Below are 24606 nucleotides of genomic sequence, written 5' to 3' on the forward strand. Positions count from 1 at the left end.
GTTTTTCAAAGTATGTGAGTCAGAATCTGTTCTGCAAAGAAGTTCATTGTGTCCTTTTTTCAGATTCCACATGTCAGTGATAGCATTTGATGTTGGTGTCTGACTTCACTTAGCATGATAATTTCTAGGTCCATCCATGTTGCTAAGAATGCCGTTATTTCGTTCCTTTTAATGGCTGAGTAATAGTCCATTGTGTATATGTACCACATCTTTATCCACTCCTCTGTCAGTGGACATTTAGGTTGTTTCCATGTCTTGGCTATTGCAAATAGTGCTGCAGTGAACATCAGAGTACATGTGTCTTTTTGAGTCATGGTTTTCTCTGGATAGATGCCTAGGAGTGGGATTGCTGGATCAAATGGGAGTTCTATTTTTAGTTTTCTGAGGAATCTCCATACTGTTTTCCACAGTGGTTGCACAAATTTACAATCCACCAACAGTGTAATAGGGTTCCTTTTTCTGCACTCTCCAGCACTTATTGTTTGTAGACTTTTTTTTTTTTTTGTCTTTTCAGGGCTGGACCTTAGGCACATGGAGGTTCCAGGCTAGGAGTCTAATCGGAGCTGCAGCTGCTCACCTACACCACAGCCACAGCAACTTGAGATCCGAACTACATCTGCAATCTATACCACAACTCACAGCAACGCTGGATCCTTAACCCACTGAGCGAGGCCAGGAATCCAACTCAGTGGTTCAGATTTGTTTCCCCTGTGCCACATCGGGAACTCCTGTTTGTAGACTTTTTAATGATGGCCATTCTGGCTGGTGTAAGGTGGTACCTCATAGTTTTGATTTGCATTTCTCTAATGATGAGTGATGTTGAACATCTCTTCATGTTTTTTGGCCATCGTATGTCTTCTTTGGTGAATTGTCTGTTTAGATCTTCTGCCCATTTTTTGATGGGGTTGTTTGTTTTTTTGGTATTGAGCTGTAGGTGTTTGTAAATTTTGGAGATGAATCCCTTGTCAGTAGATTCATTTGCAAATATTTTCTCCCATTCTGTGAGTTGTCTTTTCGTTTTGTTTAGGGTTTCTTTGCTGTGCAGAAACTTTTAAGTTTAATTAAGTCCCATTTGTTTATTTTTGTTTTTACTGTCATTACTCTAAGAGGTGGATCTGAGAAGATGTTGCTGTCATTTAAGTCGAAGAGTGTTTGGCCTACGTTTTCCTCTAAGAGTTTTATAGTATCTGGTCTTATATCTAGGTATTTAATCAATTTTGAGTTTATTTTTGTATATGGTGTTAGGGAGTGTTCTAATTTCATTCTTTTACATGTGGCTGCCCAGTTTTCCCAGCACCACTTATTGAAGGGGCTGTCTTTTCTCCATTGTATATTCTTGTCTTCTTTGTCATAGATTAGGTGGCTGTAGGTGCGTGGGTTTAATTCTGGGCTTCCTAACCTGTTCCACTGATCTATATTTTTGTCTTTGTGCCAGTACTATACGGTTTTAATGACTCTTGCTTTGTAGTATAGTCTGAAGTCAGCGAGCCTGATTCCTCCAGCTCCATTTTTCTTTTTCAGGATGTCTTTGGCTATCCTGGGTCTTTTGTGCTTCCAAACAAACTTTAAAATATTTTGTTTGAGTTCTGTGAAAAACGTCCTTGGTAATTTGATAGGAATTGCATTGAATCTGTAGATTGCCTTGGGTAGTATAGTCTTTTATTTTTTAATTTTTTTTAGTATAGTCATTTTGATAATATTGACTCTTCCAATCCGAGAGTATGGTATGTCTTTCCATCTATTTGTGTCATCTTTGATTTCTTTCATCAGTGTCTTATAGTTTTCAGAGTACAGGTCTTTTGTCTTTTTAGGTGGTTTATTCCTAGGTATTTATTCTTTTGGATGTGATGGTAAATGGGATTGCTTCCCTAATTTCTCTTTCTGATCTTTCATTGTTAGTATATAGAAATGCAGTTGGTTTCTGTGTATTAATTTTGTATCTTGCAACTTTGCCAAATTCATTGATGTGCTCTAACAATTTTCTGGTAGAGTCTTTAGGATTCTCTAGGTATAGTATCATGTCATCTGCAAATACTGATAGTTTTACTTCTTCCTTTCCAATTTGGATTCCTTTTATCTCTTTTACTTCTCTGATTGCTTTGGCTAGGGCTTCCAAAACTATGTTGAAGAGTAGTGGTGAGAGTGGACATCCTTGTCTTGTTCCTGATCTCGGTGGGAATCTTTCATCTTTTCACCATTGAGAATGATGTTGGCTGTAGGTTTTTCCATATATGGCCTTTATTATGTTGAGGTAGGTTCCCTCTATTCCCACTTTCTGAAGGGTGTTTATCAGAAATCGGAGTTGGATTTTGTCAGAGGCTTTTTCTGCGTCTATTGAGAGGATCATATAGTTTTTATTCTTCAGTTTGTTAATGTGGTATATCACACTGATTCATTTGCAGATATTGAAGAATCCTCGAATCCCTGGGATAAATCCCACTTGATCATGATGGACAATCCTTTTAATGTATTGTTGGATTTGGTTTGCTAGTATTTTGTTGAGGATTTTTGCATCTATGTTCATCGGTGAAATTGGCCTGTAGTTTTCTTTTTTTGTGGTATCTTTGTCTTGTTTTGGTATCAGGGTGATGGTGGCCTCATAGAATGAGTTTAGGAGTGTCCCTTCCTCTGCATTTTTTTGGAATCGTTTCAGAAGGATAGGTGTTAGCTCTTCTCTAAATGTTTGGTAGAATTCTCCTGTGAAGCCATCTGGTCCTGGAGTTTTGCTTGTTGAAGGTTTTTTAATCACAGTTTCAATTTTAGTACTTGTGATTGGTCCATTCATCTTTTCTATTTCGTCTTGGTTTAGTCTTGGAAGATTGTACTTTTCTAAGAATTTGCCCATTTCTTCTAGGTTTTCCGTTTTATTGGTGTGTAGTTGCATATAGTAGTCTCTTAAGATCCTTTGTATTTCTGTGATGTCCATTGTTACTTCTCCTTTTTCATTTCTAATTTTATTGATTTGAGTCCTCTCTCTTTTCTTGGTAAGTCTGGCTAAGGGTTTATCAATTTTGTTGATCTTTTCAAAGAATCAGCTTTTCGTTTCATTGGTCTTTTCTATGATTTTCTTCATTTCTATTTCATTGATTTCTGCTCTGATCTTTATGATTTCTTTTAGGTCTTGTCTATTCTCTCTCTAGCTGCTTTAGGTGTAAAGTTAGCTTGTTTATTTGAGCTTTTTCTTGTTTGCCGAGGTAGGCTTGCATTGCTATAAACTTTCCTCTTAGAATGGCTTTTGCTGCATCCCATAGGTTTTGGAGTATTGTATCTTTGTTGTCGTTTGCTTCTAGGTATTTTTAAATTTCATCTTTGATTTCTTCAGTGATCCATTGGTTGTTCAGTAGCACGTTGTTTAGTCTCCACGTGTTTGTGGTTTTTTGCAGTTTTTTTTCTTGTTGTTGATTTCCAGTCGTATAGCATTGTGGTCAGAAAAGATGCTTGATATGATTTCAATTTTCTTAAAGTTACTGAGGCTTGATTTGTAGCCCAGGATGTGATCAATCTTAGAGAATGTTCCATGTGCACTTGAGAAGAATGTGTATTCTGTTGCTTTTGGATGGAATGTCCTATAAATATCTATTAAGTCCATCTGGTTTAATGCATCATTCAGGGCCTGTGTTTCCTTATTGATTTTCTGTCTGGCTGATCTGTCCATTGCTGTAAGTGGGGTGTTAAAGTCCCCCACTATTATTGTGTTATTGTTGATTTGTCCTTTTAAGGTTGTTAGCAGTTGCCTTATATATTGTGGTGAACCTATGTTGGGTGCGTAGATATTTAAAATTGTTATATCTTCTTCTTGGATTGATCCTTTGATCATTATGTAGTGACCTTCCTTGTCTCTTAAAATATTCTTCATTTTAAAGTCTATTTTGTCTGATATGAGTATTGCTACTCCAGCTTTCTTTTGATCCCCATTTGCATGAAATATTTTCTTCCATCCTCTCACTTTCTTTTTATTATTATTATTATTATTATTATTTTTTTTTTGTCTTTTGGCTATTTCTTGGGCCGCTCCCGCAGCATATGGAGGTTCCCAGGCTAGGGGTCGAATCGGAGCTATAGCCACGGGCCTACACCAGAGCCACAGCAACACGGGATCCGAGCCGCGGCTGCAACCTACACCACAGCTCACAGCAACGCTGGATCGTTAACCCACTGAGCAAGGGCAGGGACCGAACCCGCAACCTCATGGTTCCTAGTCGGATTCGTTAACCACAGCGCCACGATGGGAACTCCCGATCCTCTCACTTTCAATTTGTAGGTGTCCCTAGAAGTGAAGTGGGTCTCTTGAAGACAGCATATATATAGGTCTTGTTTTTGTATCCATTCAGCCAGCCTATGTCTTTTGGTTGGGGCATTTAGTCCATTAACATTTAAGGTAATTATTGATGTGTATGTTCTTCTTGCCATTTTATTAATTGCTTTGGATTTGTTTTTGTTGCTCTTTTTTCTTCCCTTCTTCTCTTGTTCTCTCCTCTTGTGGTTTGATGACTATCTTTAGTGTTGTATTTGAGTTGATTTTTCTTATTTGTTTGTGTGTCAATTGTAGATTTTTGCTTTGCAGTTATTCTGAAGTTTTGATATGAGTCTATATATATATACATGAGATTGTTTTAAGTTGTTGTTCTCTTAATTGCAAGTGCATCTCCAGTGTCCTCCATTTGTACCCTCCTCTTCTCACGATTTCTGATTTTGGTGGCATAATTGTGCATGGATGATTTCCTGTCTTAAGTGTATATATACCTTTACTGGTGAGCCTTGTCATCTGTGGTATTTTTGTTTCTGGTTGCGGCCTTTTCTTTTCTGCTTGGAGAAGTTACTTTAGTATTTGTTGTAAAGCTAGTTTAGTGTTGCTGAATTCTCTTAGCTTTTGCTTATCTGTGAAGCTTTTGATTTATCCTTCAAATCTGAATGAGAGCCTTGCTGGGTAAAGTAATCTTGGTTGGAAGTTTTTTTCCTTTCATCACAGCAAACCGTCTTATTTCTGATGCTTTGGGATACTGACCTGAGAAAACATTTGTAAGGGTGATATCAGAGAATGTTTTGCCTATGTTTTCTTCTAGGAGTTTGATGTGTCTTGTCTTACATTTAAGTCTTTAAGCCATTTTGAGTTTATATTTGTGCTTAATGTGAGGGTGTGTTCCAGTTTCATTGATTTACATGTGGCTGTCCAGTTTTCCCAGCACCACTTACTGAAGACTGTCTTTTTCCCATTTTATATTCTTGGCTCCCTTGTCAAAGACTAATTGACTGTATGTGTCTGGGTTTATTTCTGGGTTCTCTGTTCTGTTCCATTGGTCTGTATATCTGTTTTGGTACCAGTACCACACGATTTTGATTACTGTGGCTCTGTAATATTGCCTGAAGTTTGGGAGAGTTATGCCTCCTGCTTGGTTTTTGTTCTTCAGGATTGCTCTGGCAATTCTAGGTCTTTTGTGGTCCCATGTAAATTTTCGGATTGTTTGTTCCAGTTCTGTGAAAAATGTCCTGGGTAATTTGATAGGGATTGCACTGAATCTGTAGATTGCTTTGGGTAGTATGGCCATTTTTACAATATTATTTTTTCCAACCCAGGAGCATGGAATATCTTTCTATTTCTTTGCATCCTCTTTAATTTCCTTGATTAATGTTTTATACTTCTCAGCATATAAGTCTTTCACCTCCTTGGTCAGATTTATTCCCAGGTATTTTATTTTTTGGGGTGCAATTTTAAAAGGTATTGTATTTTTTAATTCCTTTTCTAATATGTCATTGTTAGCATACAGAAATGTGACTGACTTCTGAATGTTAATTTTATATCCTGCTATATTGCTGAATTTGTTGATCAGTTCAAGTAGTTTTTGTGTTGAATCTTTATGGTTTTCTATATATAGTATATCATGTTACCTGCATACAGTGACAGTTTACCTCTTCCAATTTGGATACCTTTTATTTCTTTTGTTTGTCTGATTGCTGTGGCTAGGACTTGCAATACTATGTTGAATAACAGTGGTGAGAGTGGGCATTCTTGTCTTGTTCAGATTTTAGTGAGAAGACTTTTCAGCTTTTCTCCATTGAGCATTATATTTGCTGTGGGTTTGTCATAAATGGCTTTTATTATGTTATAAGCATTATTTTAAATTCCCTTTTTGATAGCACAGCATTTGGGTCATCTCTGTCTGGTTCTCTTGATTGCTTAGTCTCCTCTTATACCCCTTTTTCTTTTTTCTTTCTTTTTTTTTGGTATTTTGATCTTTTTAGGGCTGCATGTGCAGCATATGGAGGTTCCCAGGCTAGGGGTCCAGTCGGAGCTGTTGCTGCCGGCCAACACCAGAGCCACAGCAACACCAGATCTGAGCCTCGTCTGTGACCTATACCACAGCTCATGGCAACAATGCCAGATCCTTAACCCACTGAGTGAGGCCGTGGATCAAACCCACAACCTCGTGGTTCCTAGTTGGATTCATTTCTGCTGTGCCACGATGGGAGCTCCCTTTTTGCTTTTTTTATATCTTGTAATTTTTGATTTAGTACTGGACATTATTGTGGAACAGTAGAGATGGAGGTAGACATTAAAAATTGATGTTGAGATTACTGTTACATTAGGACTGGGCTTTTTGAGGAGGGACCCATTTGTGCATATAGAATATTCAGGACCTGTTACAGGATTAGAAACATAATTTTTAGTCATAGAATTTAACATTTCTGTCTTACTTTTCTTTTTATAGCGTCCCTAGGAGTCAGCTTATTAGGATTTCCCCTTGCAGTTGCTTTCTCATTTATTTTTGCTCCTACTATATATGAAAGTCTTCTTTAGTTCACTTTGCATCCATACCAAATGCCAGTTGTTAGCAGGTTTGTCTTTTCTCACTAGGCTGTGCTTTCTTAGAATTAGGTAGACTGTCTTACTCATATTTGGATCTTTAGTATCTTTTAACTAAGTTTTAGTTTTTTATGTATGTGTGGTTAGAATTGAACTGAAATTATTGAAGATTTTCATTCCTTAGCCAGCTCCCTCTGCCCCCCAACCCCTGCCCTCACCACCAGCTTGTGGAAATACTGTCTCTGGTTTTCTACAGTCACTTGTGATATATCCAGAAAATGCACTGGGGTGAAAAGTGAGCCCTGGCCATGATGAATTTATGAAGAGGTAGCTCTTTTGTTGGGAAAGACACACATTTTCCTCTTCTAGTTGTATATGTGTATTTTGTCTCTCTACCTTGACAGTAAGGTTTGAGAGGGAATAGCCATCTTCTGCTTCCCCTCTGGTGTTAAGTAGCATAATTCTCATTGTACAGTAGATGCTTAGCAAATGATTAGATTAAAACTTCACAAGATTTAATGTTACTAATGGATTTTGGAATAAATTACCAGTAATTTTTTTTCTGTTTACTCCTAAAAAACTTGGAGTAATGATGAGGTTGATATTATTCTACTACTTACTGGCTCTGTTTTCCTTGGCAAGTTATTTAACATCCTGTGCTTTGGTTTCTTCATCTGTACAATGGGAAAAATTACAGTGTCTACGATAATTAAGAAAAATAAGGCATTAAATGTTCATTGCTGGATTCTAATTTATCAATTATTATTAACAGTGCTTTTTTTGTCTGTGCCAGTGGCATGTGGAAGTTCCTGGGCCTGGGATCGAACTCAGCCACAGTAGACAATGCTGAGTCCTTAACTGCTAGGCTACCAGGGAACTCAGCAGCACATATTAGAAGGACAAGTCTAACTTCAAGTTTTTAGATCATAAATTTATTTTAGTAGAAGGACTTTTAATATCTGAAAACCATCTATCTCAGGGTGGATAGATATAAATACTTCTGTATTAAATAAGGAGGTAACCTTTGTTCCAAGTATTAGCAACAGAAGGGAGCAGAGCTAATTGATTTCTTCCTTGATAACGATAATGTGATGTTACCTTGTCTCTGTTCTCAGGAGCTTAGAGATCAATACAGAAGTAGATTTCCCAGATCAGCCTTCCCTGGTACCAGAGGTACTTTATCTTACAGTTCATTTTCAGTTACAGTTGATCCTTGAACAACGCAGGTTTTAACTGCATGGGGTCCACGTACATGTGGCTTTTTTTTTTTTTTTTTTGCTGGATATGTGGCATGATCCATGGGTGCAGATGGATCACATGTGGAGGGTTGACGGTAAAGTTAAATATGGATTTTCAGCTGCACATGGGGCATCGGCATCCCTCACCCCTACGTTGTTCAAAGGTCAGCTCTGTGTTTTAAAACTACCTTAGCTTAACCTTTAGGTATCATTTGTTGTTTGTTCTTATAGTCTCTTCCTTTTTACCACTATTATTGACCAATTCATGTTCAATAGATAAGTAAGGCCCAGAGAAAATCACAGAAAGGTGATGATAGCCTGGTGAGAGTTATTAAAAATATTTGGCAGGCAGCTATTGGAATAGTATTGTTAAAGCTGGCAAGGTGCAGTTTTCTGGTAACATCGTTTTCCTTACCTAACAAGAAGGGGTACAAAACACACAGTTATGAGAGTTCCCATTTTGGCTCAGTGGGTTAAAAACCCGACATAGTGTCTGTGAGGATGTGGTTCTGATCCCTGGCCTCTCTCAGTGGGTTAAGGATCTGGGTTTGCTGCGAGCTGCGTCATAGGTTACAGATGCACCTCAGATCCTATATTTCTGTGGCTGTGATTGTGGCCTACAGCTGCAGGTCTGATTTGACCCCTATCCTGGGACCTTCCATAAGTCACAGGTACAGCCCTAAAAAAAAAAAAAAAAAAACCCAAAACAAAATGCATAGTTACAGATGAAAGAGAGTTATCCTTTGCATAGCCTTGGTGCCTGTATTATTGAACCCCTTTATTAGATTAGTGGTTATGATATTTGAACAGCATTTTTTTCTCTAAATGCAGTACATTTCTATAACATGTAAGATAAGAATAATTACTCATATACTTTTTAAGTTTTGGAAGGAGGTAGGTGGTATATTTGACCTGCATGGTATAATCGGTTAATGTTTTAACCATTGTGCTACCAAGATGATAATAGCATATTTTAGGAGCAATGGGAATGGAGAAAAGATTGAAAGAAGGGAAGTTGCTTTTTTTTTTTTTTTTTTTACTTCATTGTTTCCTTATACTAATGAGTTTTTCTTCAGCTTGTACAAAAATATTTATTTAGGACTTCTCTTGTGGCACAGCTAGTTAGGGATCCATCTGGCACTGTCACTGCAGTGGCTTGGGTCACAGCTGTGATGTGGGTTCAGTCCCTGGCCCTGGAACTTTCATGTGCCATAGGTGCGGCTAAAACAACGTTATGTATGTGAGTGTTGGAAAAATTGAGAAGTATAGATAAACTGCTTTAAGGGTTAGAATTCTAGGCACCCATTTGAAAAAACACATATTTTGGTGTAGTCAATTTCCATGAATAACTTTTCTCAGAGTAAAAAGTCTGAAAGAGTTCAGTTTGAAATCAAGACATCTTATTTACACTTTGGTAATAGTACATTGCCTAATGGAAAGCATACCTCCATAGGCATGTGGTAGAGACAATTTCTGCTGACAAAAGAAATCTACGCAAAGTATCCCACATATAGTCTTTTGAGGGCACTGCTGTCAGCTTTTTTTCATGTTTGTTTTACCTAAAGCTTTCTGCACTTTTTCATGCCTCATGGATGGTGGCCAAACTAAGATTTGGTTATGAATTCCTGTCTCTTCTTTCCCTTAACTTTAAAAAAATGTTTTTATTTTGGGATATTTCAAACATACACTTAAGTAGAGAGAATAATACGATGAATCCTCATGCCATTCTTGTTTTATGTGTCCCTTTTCACTTTCTTTTGACCTAGAGTATTTTAAAGAAAATCCCAAACAACCTATTGTTTCACCTATAAATATTTTAGTGTATATGTCTCTGGATAGAAAAACACACTAGCATATGCAACCAATTCCCTGTAACCTAATTCCTTAATATTATCTAATACTGAAGCTCTTCCCTTGACTTTTCTCAAAAATGACTTTTTACAGTTAACTCTTTGAATCAGGTCCAGATAAGGTACACCTGATGCATTTGATTGATACCTCTTTAACCTGTTTTAATCTGTAATAAACTATCCTTTTTTGTTGTTATGGTATTTATTTGTTGAAAACACCAGGTTGGAGTTCCTGTCGTGGCTCAGTGGTTAATGAATCCGACTGGAACCATGAGGTTGCGGGTTCGATCCCTAGCCTCGCTAAGTGGGTTAAAGATCTGGCGTTGCCGTGAGCTGTGGTGTAGGTTGCAGACTCGGCTCAGATCCTGTGTTGTGTGTTGTTGTGGCTCTGGCATAGGCCGGTGGCTACAGCTCCAATTCGACCCTTAGCCTGGGAACCTCCATCTGCCGTGGGAGCAGCCCTAGAAAAGGCGAAAAGACAAAAAAAAAGAAAAAACACCGGGTGATTCCCCTTTCCCACATTATGGATTTTTGCTGGTTGTATCCTTGTATCATATGATACTTTCTCCATATTACCTGTAAATGAGTAGTTGGATTTATAATCATTCCTATTTTTTTATTATTCATACGTGGTGTATTATACTTCCTGTTCCTGTTAGAAGGCTGTAATATTTGTTTGTCCTACTTTGTTTACCAAGGTTAATTGATGGATTCACGTTGGCATAGCCCTTTGTTGTCAAGTTGTGTTAACCCATTTGGCCACCAAAGTCCATAGGGTAACTTTCTGACAACCTACAGATTTCCAGGTCTGTCCACCTTTCGTCTAATGGTCTTAATCTGACCTTCACTATTGATTGTTGCTTGAATCATTTATTTTACTCTTTGTTATGCTTTAAGATGATTGAGAAACTTGTAGAAAATGAAAGGAAAATTTTTGATTAAGAGCTTTAAAGAAAGTAAAATGAGGTGTCTGAAAAATTCATTTATGCAAAGTACTTTTCCCCTCTGATTATGTTCAGTAAAAGAAGGGTCATGTAGGAGATCCTGTTGTGGTTCAGCAGAAACGAACCCAACTAGTGTCCATGAGGTTGCGGGTTCGATCCCTGGCCTTGCTTAGTGGGTTGAGGATCCAGTGTTGCTGTGAGCTATGGTGTAGGTCGAAGATGTGGCTCAGATCCAGTGTTGCTGTGATGTAGGCCTGCAGCTGCAGCTCTGATTCTTCAACCCCTAGACTGGGAACTTCCATATGTCGTGGGTGTGGCCCTAAAAAGCAAAAAGCAAAAAAAAAAAAAGAAAGACATGTCATATAGAAAAGAGTGTGTTTTAAAGTTGTATGTTTATGTGGAATCTGAAAAAAGGAGAGATGGAACTTCTTTGCAGAACAGATGCTGACTCACAGACATTGAAAAATTTATGGTCTCTGGAGGAGACAGTTTGGGGGGTGGGGGGATGTGCTTGGGCTGTGGGATGGAAATCCTGTGAAATCAGATTGTTATGATCATTATACAACTACAGATGTGATAAATTCATTTGAGTAATAAAAAAAATGAAAAAAGAATTTGTATGAAACAAAAAAATACAATAAAATAAAATAAGGTTGTATGTTTAGGGAGTTCCTGTCCTAGTGCAAGTGGAAACAAATCTGACTGGGAACCATGAGGTTGCGGGTTCAATCCCTGGCCTCGCCCAGTGGGTTAAGGATCTGGCATTGCCATAGACAGATAAATAAATAAAGTTGTATGTTTAGCTAAATTAAAACACCCCCTATTGATTTGTTTTTGAATGAGTTGTCTTTTTAAGGTTTTATGAGAAAAGATTTTGAGCTAGACTCCTGCTTTTGGATTATAAGGCATTTGTGAAATGTTTTTGTCTACATTGGGGTTTGCTCCGAGGATAAGAAAGTTCCAAGGTTACTTTGGTTTGGGATTATGGATCATGAATCTGTATGGGTCACTTGAATTCATATGGGTCATTTATTCTCACTGCCATGGTAATATACTTTTCCTGTAATCCTATTGGATGGCTGTTGTATAAATGTCAGTAGTATTATTTAACCTTATGTAGTACTTTCTATGTGTCAGACACTCTATTTTGTTATTTGCATGTACTAATTTATTTAATCCTCACATGATTATCATTCCTGTTTTACATATGAGGAAACTGAGAGATTAAGTGATTTGCCCAGGTCATGCAGCTAATAAATGGCAAGGGCTAGGATTTGGACACAGGCAGTTTGACTGCAGAATTTATGCTCTTAGCAGAAGGACAGAATGGATTATGTAGTGTCTCTTTTACCAGAAAAATAGCTCAAATGCACTGTCCTACTCTGTTTGGAGGATAATCTACTTCTATTTGTGTATAAATAATGTATGTCATATACATAATTTGTTTGCTTGTATGTGCATATAGAGAGACACACATACACTCATCACATGTCCACTTGGAAGAACAAGTATCTAGGGTTTTCCCTTTAGGAAGGTTCTTCTTATTCTGAAACCTTTTGTGAATCTTTTAACTTGACCTTAGATGGACGTGGCAGAAACAGCCCTCAGACTCCTGTATAATCATCTGGGGTAGAGAGACTTAAGGGGTCAGAATAGATGGAAAAGTCACAAGGGAAACCTAGCAGACACTTGAGGTCATGGTCTGCTTCACATAGGATACTGCTGTGCCCTTGGACCCTTTTTGCCTTGAAGTTCAAGCTGCTTGCTCTCTGAACAGCCAGCCTCCTGGATATTAGCTACACAATTTCAGGTTATTTTTGGAGCAGAAAGCCATATACCTAGTATCCAATGCCATGATTTTTTTTTTTTTCCAAATTCTCCAAATCATAGTAAATAGCAGCCATTGGTCTCAATTATATAATCAAGAGCCGGGAGGTACTATAGACTTTGCCCCAAGTGTGTATCTGCTTCTTGCTAAGTGATTTTTTTTTTTAAGTTGAAGTAGTATGTCTCATGTTTTAACAAGCTGTTAAATAATTTTCTTCCCGTTTTTCTGTCCCTCATTCTGTTTTTACTTTAGCAAGTGAATTCATTATTTCTACCAAATGTCAGTTCAGATGGGAACAAACGAAAAATTTAAGCGGTCATGTTCTTTCACAAAAAGGTCTCTGCCTTTTTCTGTGTTTTTATATTTGAATCGTGTATTAGTCTGTTAAGAAGTTAATTTGTGTGGATAAGAAAACGACTAGATTCTCAAGAATCTGAACATTGTTGTAACAATCTGATAGATTTATACACACACACACACACATTTATTTATTTATTTATTCTTGCTTTTTAGGGCCACACCCGTGGCATATGGAGGTTCCCAGTCTAGGGGGCCATTTGGAACTGTAGCCATTGGCCTAGGCCATAGCCACAACAACTCGGGATCCAAGACATGTCTGCAGCCTATACCACAGATCACAGCAGCACTGGATCCTCAACCCACTGAGGCCAGGGATCGAACCTACGTCTTCATAGATGCTAGTCAGATTCGTTTCCTCTGAGCCACAATGGGAACTCCAATCCGATGTTTTAAACAGTTGGGTATCACTGATAGGGATAAGAGTTATACAAAACTAATGAGAAAGCTTTCTTGGGTCAAGAGCTGAATGAAATGGATTTATCTAGTGTCTTTTAGTCTGTGTTTGAAGCATCCAGCAGTTGTGGGCCAGTGGTAAAATTTAACAGGAATGACCTCAAGGGATTGATTCTCTTGGTGTAAGAGTGAGGATAGATTTAAAAATAACATATTTCTTAATTTTATTTATTCTATTTATAGTTTCAATTATTGATACTTTTTATGTAATTTGGGTAATCGCCATTGTATGGTTAAATTTTCACAAATTTATAGAATTTCTTAAAGTACTTAACATGTTTTGGTAAAGATGTTCATGCCGTCTAATAAAAACAGATTTTCTAAATCATTCTGTTGACTTCTCTGCATTCTTTTCTTTTTAGTAAGTTTTTCTTGAAAAAAAATGAATTTCTTACTCTTTTATATTTAAAAGAAAAACAGCTTTCTTATTTACCTGTAGAATGGAGAACTCAGAAAAATAGGGAATATATTAGTGCTTTTTCAGGATTCATTTCCTGTAGTTTTTTTTTTTCCCCCCTTTTGGGCAAAGGATCCTTAGAAAAGGTTTTTTTGTTTGCTTGTTGTTTTTGTTTGGGGGGGGCGGGTTGTTTTTGTGGTTTTTTTTAGGGCCGCACCCTGTGGCATATGGAAGTTCCCAGGCTAGGGGTTGAATCAGAGCTGTAGTTGCTGGCCACAGCCACACCAGATCTGAGCCGCATCTGTGAACTACACCGCAGCTTGTGGCAATGCCTGATCCTTAACCCAGTGAGCAAGGCCAGGGGTTGAACCTATATCCTCATGGATATTAGCTGGAATCATAACCTACTGAGCCACAGTGGAAATGCTAGGAAAGTGGTTTTTTGGTTTTGTTTGTTTTGTGTTTTAGGGCTGCCACTCATGGCATATGGAGGTTCCCAGGCTAGGGGATCCAATCGGAGCTACAACTGCCAGCCTTCACCACAGCCACAGCAATGCCAGATCTGAGCCAAGTCTGTGACCTACACCACAGCTCACAGCAACGCCAGATCCTTAACCCACTGAGCGAGGCCAGGGATCGAACCCGCAACCTCAGGGTTCCTAGTTGGATTCGTTTTTGCTGCACCACGACAAGAACTCCTAAGAAAGTGTTTTTTTTTTAAGTCTGATGTAAAATACCCTCATTTTATAGTTGAAGTCATGTCCTTAGTTTCTTCGGTGACTGTCCTGCGTATCTGCCCTTTTTGGTTACTGAATGAGGTGACCAACTCCTTAGAGATATGCTAGACCATAAAATGAGAGAGAGAAGTTTGAAAAGTGGTTGAATTTGGTATAAAAAAATTGGAGGTGAGTATTATGTTGGACACATACTAACACAGTTCTGGCTAGAATTGAATTAATAAAGACAAGCTACAGATGAGTTGCTTTCATGCCGGCTCTTGGCTAATTGGGCCAGTTCCAGTGTGGTGCCAGACTCTACTCTGGGAGGTTCGCCTGTGTAAGTGGGCCTTTGCCTTGGCACCAATCCCTTGAGTGGTAGTCATGGCCAGAGCAGTAGAGTTGGTTTTGCTTGGTATTAATGACATGAACAGCAGCAACTGCAAACATGAGGAAAACTTGAGGTTTCTTTTTACAAAATTAGTGATCTTTGTACAAATATATTTTTTACCGATCATCATATAAACCCTTTCTTGGTTCTAGTTTTCAAGTAGTTTCTTAAGGACTTAGAATAGGAACAGAACAGTCATATATATATATATTCTTTCTAGTTTACACATCTCATACATCTCATAGTTTTTCCTTATGTTCTTTAGAATGTCCAGGGCAGTGCTTGATGGATGTTGTCCTTGTCTTTTGTCAGACTTTATAAGTGTTGATACTTTGACTAGATAAAGTATCTTAGTTCAGCTTTTGTTTGGGTGTTTTTCTTTTGTCTTCTTTTAGGGCTACACCTGTGGCATATGGAGGTTCCCAGGCTAGGGCTCGAATCTGAGCTGTAGCTGCTGATCTACACCACAGCCACAGCAATGCAGGATCCAAGCCACGTCTGCGACCTTCGCCACAGCTCATGGCAATGCTGGATCCTTAATTCATTGATCAAGGCCAAGGATTGAACCTGCATCCTCATGGATACTAGTCAGGTTCATTAACCATGGAGCCACCGTGGCAACTCCTTAGTTCAGCTTTGATTTTGCAAATTAAGGCAGATACAACATAGAAAGTTCAGGAGAGAACTGAAAATACGTGGGGTGTTAAATGGTAATATTAAATATACAGGAATATTTTTCCTAGAGAAGAAAAAAAGCTGTGAGATAATTCATTATCCTAAAGTATAGGTAGGACCTGTGCTGGTAAATTAACAGCTTCCAGATTGTATTTGAATATATGAGAACAGTCTAATGCTCTGGGGATGCGACTGGGGCAGAGCACCACCAGATGTCCCTACCTAACTCCCACTGGACTAAAGCACTGCACCCTGAACCTGAAAGACATGCTCCCTTCCTCCTGTGATGCCCCTCCAGCGCCCTCTACTGACCAAGCTTAACATCACACTCTTTGTAAAGGAAAAATGCTTCACGCTCAGTGCATTATCACAGAGCAGGTATTGAAGGGTGAATTTGGAATTGAGCGACAATAAATTGATAACTAGTACTGAAGCCAGACTACAGGAGTACGTACTATATAATTCTGCTTTTATAAGGTACAGAAACAAGCAAAACTAATCTATGCTCTTAGAAGTCAGGCTTACCCTTGGAAAAAAGTCAGAGTGGCCAAAAAGCATGGGTGGGGCTTTCATAGTGCTAAGAATGTTCTGTTTCTGGATATGGATGCTGGTTACATGGGTGTGTTTAGTATGTGGACAGCTGTACATTTTTAAATGCATATTATACTTCAGTAGAAATTAAAGTGCGGTGCAATCTGATTCCAGAAGTAACAGAGGAATAGAGGAAATACAAATAATACAGGGTATCTTAACCTTTTTAAAATTTTGTAAAACCTGTTTGAGGACTGTTCAGTTAATGTCAAAAAACAGGTGTCTCATTCATTCAGCAGGAAATATTAATAGCCAGACTACTATTTTTTTTTCCCATTTGGGATCATATTGTTAACGCTGAGGCCTTCAGTAGAGCAACGTACACTTATGTTATTGATGTTCTTACCAAGTCTTTGAACAGCAGCTTCTAAGCTTTCTTTCTTTTTTTTTTTTTTTCTAATGGCCTTTCAGGTACCTCTTTGTTCTTAGTCTAAATAAAATATTACTGTTCTCCTCTGTAAGTATTCTCTTTGCCTTTATCTTTGTCATCATGTTCCCTTCTTCTCAAGGCAGTTAAATCACCACATCCCCTTTTGCCTGGCTAAGAAATTTGGGGGCCCACAGTGGTCACTCCCATCTAAGGGTTAATGGGAGTGGGAACTGTAGATGTTTGGTTCAGGAATTGGTGGTGATAGGAGAGTCCCAGTGTGTGGCTTTTAAAAGCTGCAAGCAGAAGCGGATCAGTACTGTGGTTTGTTCAGTAGTAGATAACCCTGGTTGCAGAATCTTAAGGAATTCACCAAGTTAGGAGTTGAACTTGGGTCCAGGAGAAGTATATGGAATCTAGATAGGAGTCAAATTCCCAGAAAGCAAAGATTACTAAGAAACTTTGGCATTACACTTTGGAGAGACTTTAGGGTGAATTTTAAAGTAGAGCCAGCTGTTTAAATCCAAATCAAATTAATTGCTAAATCAAATTGAAGTGAATACTAGTGATAGACTTGGAAGTAACTACTTTTGTGTACAGAGCTTGCTATCTCCACATATATAGGATATGGTGGGTTTTGTGCTTTGAATCACTCACTGGTGGCACTTCTATCCAGAGAGGGCTTGGCCAGCCTGAGAGTTACCACAAGCCTATAACACTGAAGGCTGAAACAAGTGACGCTCTTGCAGAAATTGTCTCCTTATATTTTTTTGACCTTTAAGTCATTTGAGGGTGGAGGGAAGAAAATAATGTGAGTGGTGAAACTAGCCAGTGAGCCTTCCGTTTATAAATTCAATCCACATACTCACCCAAGCAATATATGGGTAGTGACTGTATTAGTAGGCCCTGTCCTAGGGGTCAGGGACTGATGGAGTTCCTTGACCCTCTGGAGAATTTACTATTTTGTATTCCTCTATTTGAGGGCTGCCTTTGTTATACTTGTCTGTGGCATGCAGCTTTGTCACCAACTCCTTTAGGATTCTGTTGAGCCTTAAGTTTTTATTTTTTTGGACACACCTGCAGCATATGAAATTTCCCAGGCCAGGGATTGAACCCATGCCACAGCATTGGCAATTCTGGGATCCTCAACCCAGTGAGCCACCAGGAAACTCCTCTATTGAGTCTTTAAGAGTTATTACTTGGATTTCTTGTCCAGGCTAATGAGAGAGCTTCCTGACTTTTATTTATTTCATTTCATTATCACCTGAGCTGTTATCCTGCCACCAGTAAAGGGCCTTGTTTGCAAATTTAGCTTCTTAAAGAAAGGGTGCCTATGATTGAAGGTATGAATCTCATCCTGCACATGTACTCTAAAGTGGAAGTTTGGAAATTTGCCGTCCGTTGTAACTGCTCATCTGCATCTAGAACAATCTTAAGTCCCATGGCTACATTTGGTTCTCAAGTGCCTGTGTTGGTGGTAGAAGGGAGCATCGGTGTAGGTGATATAAGTGTAATGTAATATGAGTGAGAGAATATGGGTATCAAGAAGTTAAGTTTGTATCTCAAAACGGTTGTCATTCGATCTGGGAATTGATCCTATTTACCCAGTAAACTAACAGGCCCTTCTCGTCTCCCAGACTAGTCTGCCTTAAATAATACCACATACCAATCTGAAAATTTGTTGAGCTTTCCTTTTAGTTAGGCGATTATGTAGGTGTTAGAAATCAGTAGTTTTAATGATACCTTGTTTGCTAATATATTAGTTTCAAATAGGTGACTACATCTATACGTCCATACCAATATTTAAGCATATTAAATGGACCACACACAATATATTGATGGTATCAACAGAGTTTAGTCAATTGGCTTACATTTGCCTGAAGTGGCCTCTTGAGTCTTCACTCTGCTTGTTGCCTGCAGTTTCTGCTTTTAGTGTAGCACAGTCAGATTTGGAGAACCAGGGCATTTTATTAGCAGGAGATTCCTCTTGCCAGCCACCTGCCTCACCATTCAGCCAGGGCTTGTCATGCTTGCTTTTTGCAAGGAGAACTTTTTACCTGGTCAGTCACGTTTCATGTATTTCCCCCCTCCCCCCCCCCCCCCCGCCCCAGACTGGTCCAGACACGATCCTCTCTTCCTTTCAGATTTCAGGGAAGGGGGGCCTTGAAGGTGGGAGAAGATTAAGAACTGTTTAATCTTTTAAAAATCCAGAGCTTGGAGTTCCGTTGTGGCTCAGAGGAAACGAATCTGTCTAGCATCCATAAGAATGCAGTTTTGATCCCTGGCCTCCATTAGTGGGTTAAGGATCTGGCGTTGCTGTGAGCTGTGGTGTAGGTTGCAGATGTGGCTTGGATCTGACGTTGCTGTGGCTATGGTGTAGGCCAGCTACAACAGTTTCAATTCGACCCTTGTCCTGGGAATCTCCATATGCTGTGGATGCGGCCCTAAAAAAAAAAAGACATAAAAATCCAGGGCCTAGGATTCTCAGATTCTGTTAAACAAAACTTCTTAGACCCTAAGGAAAGGGCAGGAGGTGGCAGAGTTGAATAGCTTTTGGGAGATGAAATGGCGGTGGAGTGCATTGGGTGCAGGTCATCCTGGGTCTGTGGCAGGCCATTTAACGTGAGACATGGAAGTTAAGTGTCAGGATTTCACCTTAAAACTTGAATAGAAGGACATTTGTGTCTGATTCAGAATCCATTATTTTTCTTGTTTTTAAATAGTAAGAGGAAAAACACTTTGGAAAAAATATTTTTTTTAATTAAAAATAAATTTTTACTCTAACACTGCAGAGTTGTAGAGGTAGGGGAAAAGCCTATCTTTTTAGCACTAGGCATTCCGCAGATTTATCTGATGTTTTCAGATTGTAGATTTGTTTGTACTTGGTCTGGCTTTTCTGTTACATTCTGTGGAATAAAGAGTGATGAGACTGGATGACCATAAATATGTGATTTTTCTTTTATTATTTATCCCAAAGTAAAAACTCTGTCGAGTGTTGTCTATGTTATGATTGTGTTAATGTATTTACTTTGTTTCCTGCTGTCTTGGCTAGCCATCAGATAGATTTTGTTCCTTACTGTAAATTGCTCCAAATAGTTTTGTTTAACAATTCAGAAGCTTTATGAAAGTAGATAAGGAATTTAAATAGAATTACTTGCTTAGCACTTATATACCTAAAGATTTTATCTGTGTTTATCATAGGAATTATTTGTATAAAATATATTTTTCCCTTGTATGTAGTATTATTTGAAGGGTCCATCCTTCTTGTCTAAAATGTACTTAAAAGATCTTTTTGAATGATAGTTTTATCAAGCCGTTTTAATTGCTTCCTGTTTACCCCAAGGATGGATCAAAACTGTCCCCTGCTGCAGCTTGCTTGCTGTTTTCCCCTCTAGACTGTTGTGGTTTTTCTGTAGAGTATCTTTCTAATCTCTGCCCACTCAGTAAGTGTCCCAAATAGAAGATCTCCAATCCTGAACGCTACTTTCCTTTGCCTACAAGACACTTGATGTAGTGCTAAAAGAGCGGAATTGGAACCCAGGAAATCTAATTCTTGTACTTCTGCATAATAGCCTTTGGGCAATCAGACTGCTCTGACACTTTGTTTCATTATATTAAGATAAAAGTGTTGCAAGCCCTGAGCTTTAAGTTCCCTATGCTTCTGTCTTTACTGTTCCTTCAAATTTAACCTGTCTCCTCTCCCAAAAGAGACAAAATAGAATTTGTCTCTAGTCTACAAATGAGAAATGGAGTCCCAGGGAGACTGAATAAATTGTACAGATCATACTACCTTTGCATTCAAAACCTAGATATCTTCACTCAAGTCTAAGCTATCGCTCTTCCTCCGCAAAGGTATTAGAGTGTGACGAGGCTCAAAGGTCTTGTGTTCCTGGTGAGGTCTCTTGAGACTGAATGTGGAGTGTCATATGTAAAACTCTGTCTCCCTACATAATGTTATAGCTTGAATTTTCAGGGCTCTGAACTTTGAGTGGGCTTGGCTGTCAGAGGTTTGGTTTCTTCAGTCCTGTGTTCACAGATGGGATCATTCCTGATCTGGGTCAGTTGACATTTCAGTGTAAGGTCTAATGACAGAAAGTGCAGTTGGGTTTTACTTTTTATTATTATTATTTGTTTGCTTTTTAGGGCCGCACCCAAGGCATATGGAGGTTCCAGGCCAGGGGTCGAATCGGAGCTACAGCTGCCGGCCTACACCACAGCTACAGCCACATCAGATCCCAGCCGCATCGGTGACCTACACCACAGCTCACGACAGTGCCAGATCCTTAACCCCACTGAGCGAGGCCAGGGGTCGAACCCACAACCTCATGGTTCCTAGTCGGATTCATTTCCACTGCGCCACCACGGGAACTCCCAGGTTTTACTTTACAGTGTGTTACTTGATAGCTCTGGTAACGCCTGCCCACTTGCTTCTACTACTACCCTCAATACTGATTCTTATCAAGCAAGTAGGAGTTGAAATGATTTTCTCCAATTGATGAGATGAACTGGGTGTTAGAGTTGATTTTTCTCCTTCTGTATTATGCAGATGTGTCTCATTCATCATTGAGATCGAAGTATTTGTCTGTGTGATCTCAAAGGTTCCATTCAGTTCTGATTCTGTCAGTGCAGCTTGTTGAAATGTTTCTAGTTGATTCTAGATTGTAGAGCCTTCCTTAGTTTACACCATTATATGGTCTAGGTAAAACAAATTAAGGAATTACGGCAACCTAGCCATTGGCTGAAGTCAGTAGTAATGAGTTTACCTAGCCAGAGGAGATTCATTCCGTTAGTAAAAGCCTTGTTTTGTCACAGTTGACCAATAGGAAGCCTCTCAAAATGGACATTTCTGATACACTTGATCCAGTAACAGAGTTTTCTAGAAGGTCATTACTGCTCTTACTACTCATTATCTCTCACAGATTCAAGTCACTACTCTTGATTTGCTTTTTGGCTTGCATTACCCATGTACAGGGTAACTAAGCTTTTAGTATAATATATTGAATGTTTAAAATACTTTTGAGGAGCAAAGCATCTTAGTTTATGTTAGAGATGGAAACGGTACTTTCAGGCCAGGAAAACAAAGAGCTGCCTCAGTTTGGAAGTTGTGACAGTACCAGTGCCTTCTCACTGGTGATATTGGCAGATATTTCAAGTTAAGCATCTGCATTTTTGGAGAGAAGGGTTTTTGGTCTAAGCCTGGGGTAGTTCCCTTACTCCAGTATGATCCTTCTCTTTCAACCCACCATTGATGAATCCGTGTATAGTATTAATATAGTGACTCATTCACCAAATACTGTGCTAGGAATTAGATACACAGTGATTGTCAAAATAGATATGATCCCTGCCCTCATGGCCCCCTTTTAATCTTGAGAGATGTGAATGCTGTGACATGTAGTCATGAGATTAAGGTGGTATATTATCTCTAGCCTGTTGTAGACAGCATCAAAGATCACCCTACACAGGCTTGCTCTAGCCTGAACTATACACAAAAGTTAACTGTCCACAGAAACAGATTTCATTTACAGATGCTCTTCGTTCCAGAAAAACCTTTCAGGCATCAAAAAATTTAGATATGAATCAAAGTCCTCATTTTTGGTGCTGTACCGTCTTTTTTTTTTTTTTTTCCTTTGTTTCTTTTCTTTTTCTTTTTGACATTGGCAGCGACGTTTATTTCTCTAGGGGAGGGGGATTATGTACAGCAGTGACCCAGATGCCCAGAGCCCTCACCCTGGGGCTCAGGTGTGGGGAGGAAGCAGTGGCAGAAGGCACATAGTGGAGGCCAGGAATTGGATGGAGGTGTAGTGTATCCTGGGAGACCCAGATGGGGGAGCAGGCTCAGGAGCTGGTCCCAAGAGCTTGTGCCTGATGCTCCTGTCCATTCCTACAGGACGACACAGGGGCAGCCTCCATCCTTCTTCTGGGGGGAGGGGGCACTGGGTGGGCAGGGTGGGAGCTCTTGTTCCTGGTACTTCCAGATGGCCTGCACCAGTTGCTTGAAGGCCTTAGCCACGTTGAGGCACAGTTTGGCTAAGGCCTTGATGTAGGCCATGTGGTGGGAGTTGCTGAAGGCAGAGGCTTCAGATGGGGAACCTGGTGCTGCGTCTCTAGATCTGCCTTGTTCCCAACCAACACGATGGGGAGTCATCTTGGTCCTTGACTCAGAGGATCTGTGTGAAGAGCTTGCCCGTCTCGCTGAAACTCTGCCGGTTATTAATGGCAAACATGAGCTGGAAGTCTTGGCCAGCACGCATGTCCTGCTCCTGCCTGCAGTGAACTCGCCTGGATGGTGGTGTCCAGGATGTCTGGCCAGGGGAGCACCGTCCATGGTGCAGGTCTTCGTGTAGGAGTCTTCAGTAGTGGGATTGTAGTCAGACATGAAGTAGGACTGGTAGGGTGTGGAGAGGACACCTTTACTGCAGCGTCCCGGCAGAGATGATGGGGTCCTGGCTGTTTTTCTCTGGGTCTCTGCCCCTTCCCCCTGCCCTCTGCAGGCTTCCCTTCTCTGAGTGTCTTCTGGTCCTGTCTCTCTTTCTGGTATAAAGTACATTTCCACCATCGTGATTACATCCTGGCCTTGTGGTGTTGAACACATCACTCCCCTTATAAATCACTTCCCCTCTCTGAACCTCAGTTTTCTCACTGGGAAAATAAGGATAAAAATAGCACTATGCTTAGTGCAGTGTTTGTGAGATTCAGAGAAAATCCCTGTTCAGCATTTAACACATCACCTGGGCATAGTAGGTGCTCAGTTATTGGGAGCCATTGCTGTCCAGAATATCTGCCTGCCCATAGCTCTCCTTCCTCCTCCTCCTCCTTTCCCTGTTTCCTCTTTTTTTTCTTCTTCCTCCTCCCTCTCCCCCTCTGTCTTCACTGGCATCCAGTGTCTCCTCAGTGCTATGCCACCTTTGATGGAAAAACTTATTCAGAGCCTTGAAATATAAAAAAATCCTTAAAATTGTTACAGAAGCATTTTCTCATGCCAGTCCAACGGCTCTAGTTGTGTAGAAAATGTTTCCATTACATCGTGGGGTCTTCTTTGAAGGGACTGTCATCTGAATGCCCTCCCATTGTTGGTTACTTGGCGTGAGCTTTGGAGACTATAAAAATAAAACAGAGTACAGAAAAAATAATTATTGAATGGCAAACATGTTACTTGTAAAAAAAATAAGAAGAAAAGGTGGAAGATAAAGTTGGGGAAACCAGAAAGCAGAACACGAAGAGCAAAAAAAGTTTTAATGAGGGGAGTTCTCATCGTGGCGCAGCAGAAACCAATTTGACTAGGAACCATGAGGTTGCGGGTTCGATCCCTGGCTGTACTCAGCATGTTAAGGACCGGGCATTGCCGTGAGCTGTGGTGTAGGCCGGCAGCTGTAGCTCTGATTTGACCCCTAGCCTGGGAACCTCCACATGCTGTGGGCGCGGCCCTAAAAAGCAACAACAACAAAAAAAAGTTTTAATGAGAAAATTGAAAATTAGAGGTATAGCTCATAAGGTCTATTCAAGTACAGTAATAGTTCCATCAAAAGAAAACAAAGGAGATTATGAGGAAATAATACAAGAGGATGTCTCAGAACTGAGACAGGAGTTTCTAGTTTGTGAAAGAATTTACCAGGTGCTCAACCTCCTGGATGAAAACAGCCCTAAGGCACATAGTTATGAACAGATGTGCCTTGGGGCTATGAGCTTTCTTAGAAGGAAGAGCCATTACTTACGAGTGATTAGAGAACAGATTCCTTAACTGGTGGTGGGAGGAACAGGACAGCAGTGAAATGCTCTCAAAATTCTGAGGAGAAATGCATCTCCAGCCTGTGATTAGCTACCCACGTAGCCATCAAGGTGGGATGCAAACATGCTTAGATGTGAAGTTCTCAGAAACTTCGAATTTCTTAGGGAGTTGGCGGACGTTGTGTCTCACCAGCATGAGAGGGTGAACCCTCAGAGAGGAGGAGGAAATGTGGGTGTTTACTCTTGAGAGGGTCCCAGGGAAAGAATCC

General features: G+C 39.7%; 1 pseudogene; it reads right to left on the reverse strand.

The window, feature by feature from the left end:
* Positions 1-22493: 22493 nt before the first annotated feature.
* LOC125121858 (ras-related protein R-Ras-like) lies at positions 22494-23168 on the reverse strand (annotated as a pseudogene).
* Positions 23169-24606: the final 1438 nt, after the last annotated feature.

Source organism: Phacochoerus africanus, chromosome 3 (assembly GCF_016906955.1).
Source record: "Phacochoerus africanus isolate WHEZ1 chromosome 3, ROS_Pafr_v1, whole genome shotgun sequence".
Classification (NCBI taxonomy): domain Eukaryota; kingdom Metazoa; phylum Chordata; class Mammalia; order Artiodactyla; family Suidae; genus Phacochoerus; species Phacochoerus africanus.